At 57.2% G+C, this 5597-nt stretch overlaps 1 long non-coding RNA gene across 1 annotated transcript; it reads left to right on the top strand.

Moving 5' to 3' along the window:
- Window positions 1–295: 295 nt before the first annotated feature.
- LOC109503261 lies at window positions 296–5242 on the top strand. Its single transcript, XR_002162139.3, has 3 exons — window positions 296–2270; window positions 4235–4327; window positions 4952–5242. It is a non-coding gene; the product is annotated as an uncharacterized LOC109503261 (long non-coding RNA).
- Window positions 5243–5597: the final 355 nt, after the last annotated feature.

Here is a 5597-nt window from a genome sequence, read left to right as displayed (position 1 = left end):
TCTCACCTGTTAAAGCCCCCATCTCAGGTCTCGGGAGGGTCAGTGCTGGACACCCCGGGCCCCAGCCTTGAGGCGGTGGAGACACGGAGGCCAGGAGTCTCTGAGGAGGGACGTAGAGAGTCTCCTGAAAGCCGGGAGTCCAGGCAAGGCCTTGCCAGAGCCGACAAGGAATAGGGGGAAGGGGCCGCCTGGCCCCCACTCTGGTCGGTGGGATGGGGTGGGGTGGGTGGGGTGGAATGGGAGCAGGGAGTGGGGCTGCCAGAGGTCATCAGTGCCCCTCTGTGGCCACAGCAAATTTGCAGTAAAGTAGCGAAAAGCTGTGAACCCCTCACGTGGAGATGTGGGAGGCAGACACGGGCTGGGGAGACAGCAGAGGGGGGTGCAGGTGTGGACTGGGGCCAAGAGCCACCCTGAGGAGTGGTTCTCCTGGGGAGCCACAGACGCCTCAGGGCACACAGCTCTCGCACGATGGACGCCCTGCTTGTCCACGCGAGAGGTGAGTTATCAGGATCCCCGTGCCGGAAGCTTCTGAGCCAGTGCAGAACCCCACCTCCTTGCTCGGGACAATTTCCTGGCAACCAGGGATTCAGAAGCAGGGGATTTCTGGTTAGGCCATGAGCCACAGGGATATTTTTCACAGGAGCTTCTGGGGGCCGCCTGCCAGGACTGCCCTCAAGGGACACCAAGTGACCGAGACATGAGGGCGTGCTGACTCCTGCGGTCAGCACATGGGCCCAGTTTCCCCTCGTGACCTGCCCACAGCGGGGCCCACCGCCTCAGGTGGTGGCTCACCAGGACCTGTGGAAGGGCCAGTCCAGGGGGTCCCAGGGGATGCGGGCCACCTGGCCCTGAGGCAAGGCCACAGCCTTTCCCCTGGGGGTGCACGGGGCACCTGATCTGGTCCTGCTGCCCGGGACACAGCCCCGCGGCCTCCCGTGGGGGCAGCCACCAGTCACCCTCACGACTCAGGTCACGTGGGGTGGGGAAGGCCCAGGGTGGGGGCCGCCCACGGGGGTGCTGCCTGGAGGCTTCCCCGGGGCTGGGGTCCCCTGGCTGGCCTGTGCATGGGATGTAAGGGCATCTCCCTTCTCAGGGGAATGAGGGGAGGCTTGGCTGAGAGTAAAAGTCAGCGCCTATGCAGCCAGCAGGGTCCTGAAACCGAGGGCGCTGTGAGGAGTCTAGGCTACCGCGGGAAAACAAAACTCGGGCCTCCCCAAGGCAGGTGACCCAGAAAGTCCTTCAAACATACTCTGGGTCCCTAGTTTTTGTCTCCAAATACTTCAGCTCCTTGTCTGTGCCGTCAGGGGTGGGTTTTCTGCTGGGGGTGAACCTGGCAAACAGCTGCTGTCCTGGTGGGAGCTCTCCTCTGCGAGCTGGGGTCCCCGGAGGCAGGCCCCCCCAGAGGCAGAGTCCCCCGGAGGCAGGGCCCCCCCAGAGACAGGGTCCTCCGGAGGCAGGGCCTCCGCAGAGACAAGGTACCCCGGAGGTAGGGCCCCCCCTAGAGACAGAGTCTCCCGGAGGCAGGCCCCCTCCCAGAGGCAGGTCCCCCCAGAGATAGGGTCCTCCAGAGGCAGGGCCCCTGCAGAGACAAGGTACCCTGTAGGTAGGGCCCCCCTAGAGACAGATTCCCCCGGAGGCAGGGCCCCCCAGAGACAGGGTCCCCCGGAGGCAGGCACTGTGGGAAGGTGCGTGAGTGTGAGCAGGGGCGGCAGGGCCACGGGTTGGGGGCCAGGACTGTGGGAATTGTCCACAGCCTTTCTGGAATCAAAACACTGGCAAATGTCAAAAAGTGCGTAATTTGTTTTACTGAAACAGGCTGCTTATTTATGTTTGGAAGGCCGGCTTCAAGGACCCGTCTGGGCCCTCCTTAGATGATAATGTCAACAGAAACACAAACAGATGGGGGGTGGGGCGGTCTGGGGGCTCCTCGGAATGAAGTGCAGACAGGAATTCGTGCTGGTCGCAGGCAGAGAAACTCCACGTGACCCCTGCTCTCTGGACCTGGCCACCGCGGTGAATGTTCCCAGCTGAGTTCCAGAACTTGCAGAGAGCAGATCGGATCCAGCCCAAGAGAACCGGAAGGGGGTGGGCTGTCCTTTATCCCGTGTTCCCTCAGCCTGATGGGCGGTAGCTGGGGTGCAACCCCCACCCCCACCCCGACGCCCAGGGTGGCCGTGGATTCAGGCAAGGCCCCGCCGCTGTGGCCGCGGCTTGTCTCGCTCCCTCCCTCACCCCAGATGGTGTGGCTGATGCTGTCCCTCTGTGTCACGGTGAGTACCCCATACCCTCCGGTGTGTCCCCTCCTGCGGGCTTCCCTTCTTAGCCAGGTGGTGACTCCACTCCCCAGCCTCTTCTGTGCCCCTTCGGAGGGTCCAGGCTCCCCTCAAGTTTCCCGCTTTTCAACAAAGTGGTCACAAACACACAACCCAGGTGGGAGCCGCCCTCCCATCTCTCCGGCTCCGCGGAAGGCAGAGGGCACACAGGCTGGTGGACGTGACATCTTCTTTTCAGAAGCACAGGCAGAGGCACGTGATCATTTCCTGCGAAAGGTGTCCTGTCTTTACTGACATGAAATGCTACTGTCGGCGTTTCTTCAATTCCCACAAATATATGGTTCTGTCTCTGGTCTTTGGGTCCTGACCCGCGGACCCGCCCTTGACACGGTCCACTACCTAGGATGGCTTTATCACCAGTTCCTTTTCTGTGTCCTTTTAAACACACCTCTCAGCTAATCTTGTACATTTTCTCCGTCACATAAAGTTTAGCGGTAGCTGCAAGAAACCAGTCCTGGTTTCGCACTGAGCGTATGGGCACATTTGGGAAAATCGACACTGATGTGCCGCAGAGTCCTGCTCAGGAATGGGTCTTGTGACTTATTGGGATCTCAGTGAACTTGTCTAGTTTTCTTTTATGTCAGATTTGCTCCTTCTCGGTTTATTCCTGGGTTTTATTGCTGTCGCAAACGGCACCCTTTTCCCCATAAAATGTTATAATTATACAGCGTTGTGTTTTTTTTTTTAATTTTTTTTTAAACGTTTATTTATTTTTGGGACAGAGAGAGACAGAGCATGAACGGGGAGGGGCAGAGAGAGAGGGAGACACAGAATCGGAAACAGGCTCCAGGCTCTGAGCCGTCAGCCCAGAGCCCGATGCGGGGCTCGAACTCCCGGACCGCGAGATCGTGACCTGGCTGAAGTCGGACGCTTAACCGACTGCGCCACCCAGGCGCCCCTAATAAATACTACATACTGACCTTAAAATTGGCCGCGTTGAATTCTAACGGCTTGCCGTTGATTCACCAGTTTGGATTTTTCTGGTCAAACAGTCCTATAATTATGCAGATGGTTGTCGTTTTATCTCTGCCTTTCTAGTACTTGTACACCGTATATATTTTCTCGTATTATTACGTCTATTGGGAGTCCACGATAAAATCGGGCACCTCCGTCTTGTTTCTGACTGCACGGATGGTTCCAGCCCAGGGGTCTGCAAACGAGTGCCAGGGGGTCGGATCCGGCCCACGTTGCCTCTTTTCCTAAACGAAGTTCCACTGGCACGAAGCCGCTCCTGCCCGTTTACGAACAGGGTCACGGCTGCTTTCGTGCTTTTGTGCCGCGACGGTGGCGTTGAGTGGTTGGGACGGAGGCCAGCTGGCTTGGGAGTCCTCAAAGGCTTGCCCTCTGACGGTTTGCCCGGGTCTGCTGGGCCCCCACTCTGGTATCCATGAGCGTTAGCCGGCTGTCCTACTATTCTTTGCTTCCTAAAGGTCTCGTGGTTGTACACGCTCGAAATCCAGTAATGGATACTCAGTTTTGCCACGTGCTTTTTGGGGAGCTGCCCCGTCTTTGGAGATGACCAGAGATTTGCCTCTTTTTGATCTCTTAATAAAACGCACTGTACTGTGATGTCGTACGTGTTGTCTGTACCGTTGACTCACGTTGCGTTCCTGAGATGAGCCACACTTGCTCCTGGCGTGTTGGATTCTGCTTGTCGGTGCTTTTATTTGGGGCAGTTGTGTCCTAATGGAAATAATATGTCCCTATCAGCGAGCGCGTGCGTGTGTTATCCCCACCGCTGGTTTTTGGCTAACCGTGTGGAATGAATTGTGATGCTTCCGCCTCTGTGTGTTTGGGAGCAGGTATCTCTCGGTAACAATTCAAGTGGATCGAGTTCTTACTATGCAACGGTCACAGTTGTACCCGTTTCACGTGCGTTCGATCTTTATTTTGCAAACCAGCCGTCAACGAGGTACTATTTTCATGTTCGTGGACGGACGAGGAACCTGAGGCACAGTGCGTCTGAGTAGCCCGCGCGAGGTCTCACCCTGCTGGTAAGACGGGAAGGTGGGATCCGAACCCAGCAGCTGGTGTCCGGAGACCCCGATCCTAAGCGCGGGTCTCCCACCTCTCCGCTGTGGAGATTATTCCTGAACGGTGGTGGAGACACAATGAAGCTGCCCGTGCCTGGTGCCTGTTGAAGGATAAACCTTTGGATATTTTTTGTCTGCTCCTGCCGCCCCGCCCCAGCCATTGGACTAATTACATTTCCTCTTTCTACCCGAGTCACTTTGTACTTCGAAAATGTATTTCCTGGGAAAATCATCCGCGTAATCCAGCTTTTAAAACTTACCGCTAGGAACTGGAAGGTGATAGTTTTGTAATTAAAAAAAATCCCCCCATTCTCTTTTCCCCCTTTGTTGTGGGGGATAGTGTGTGCCCTAGGCGTGGCCCTCTGTCACCTCCTCCCGTGGAGGCTGGGCGGCAGGGGCAGGAGCGGGCGCTCATTGTGAAGTGCAGGCCGCGGAGCCCCAAGCGGAGCCCCAAGCGGAGCCCGCAGAGGCATGCACCCCCCCCGCCCCCCCCCCGCCCCCCCCCCGCAGAACCTGGAAGGAAAATTGCCGTAATTACGGAGTTATTTGTGTTCTCCACCTTTATCCCCATTGCCTTTATTCCAGGGATTAGCTCGTAACTTGGTTTTCGCGCATCCAGGTGACAATGTGTCTGATGACACAGAAGAAAGATCACCAGCACAAAGTCACTGAACACTTCAAAATGATGACACGAATGCATTTTCAAGAATAACCCATCTCAAATTCTGTGGCGGGGCGCCTGGGGCGTTCGGTGCGTTGAGCGTCAGACTCTTGACTTCGGCTCAGGTCCCGATCTCAAGGTTGTGGGATCCGGCCCCACGTGGGGCTCTGCTCTGAGGGTGCAAAGCCTGCTTGGGGTGCCCACTCCCTCCCTCTCTGCCCCTTCCCCGTTTGCTCCTGTGCACACACACTCGCACACAATCCCTTTCTGTAAAATAAAAGTACAATTTAAAAAGTGGTGTGGAACGTCCCCTTCTCTGAGTTTGGTTAATTGATGGGAACGTGCTTATCGCGAGAGGCACATAATAAAGTTACACGCCCAACACCAGCTCAAACTCTGGGAACATCTAGTTCAGGGGTGATACTAACACGCTGGGAAGCCCTGATCTGGACAAGGTCTCCCCAGAGGTGAGGCGGCCCTGGAGCGTGTGACCCTGGAGCGTGCGGCCCCAGAGCGTGTGCGTGCGCATGGGGCCCCGGGCACAGTGCCGGAGGCAGACGCAGTTTGCAG

Source organism: Felis catus, chromosome C2 (genome assembly GCF_018350175.1).
Source record: "Felis catus isolate Fca126 chromosome C2, F.catus_Fca126_mat1.0, whole genome shotgun sequence".
NCBI classification, from domain to species: Eukaryota; Metazoa; Chordata; class Mammalia; order Carnivora; family Felidae; genus Felis; species Felis catus.
The sequence above is the reverse complement of the archived record's forward strand: the minus strand, read 5'-3'. Positions and strand labels throughout refer to the sequence as shown.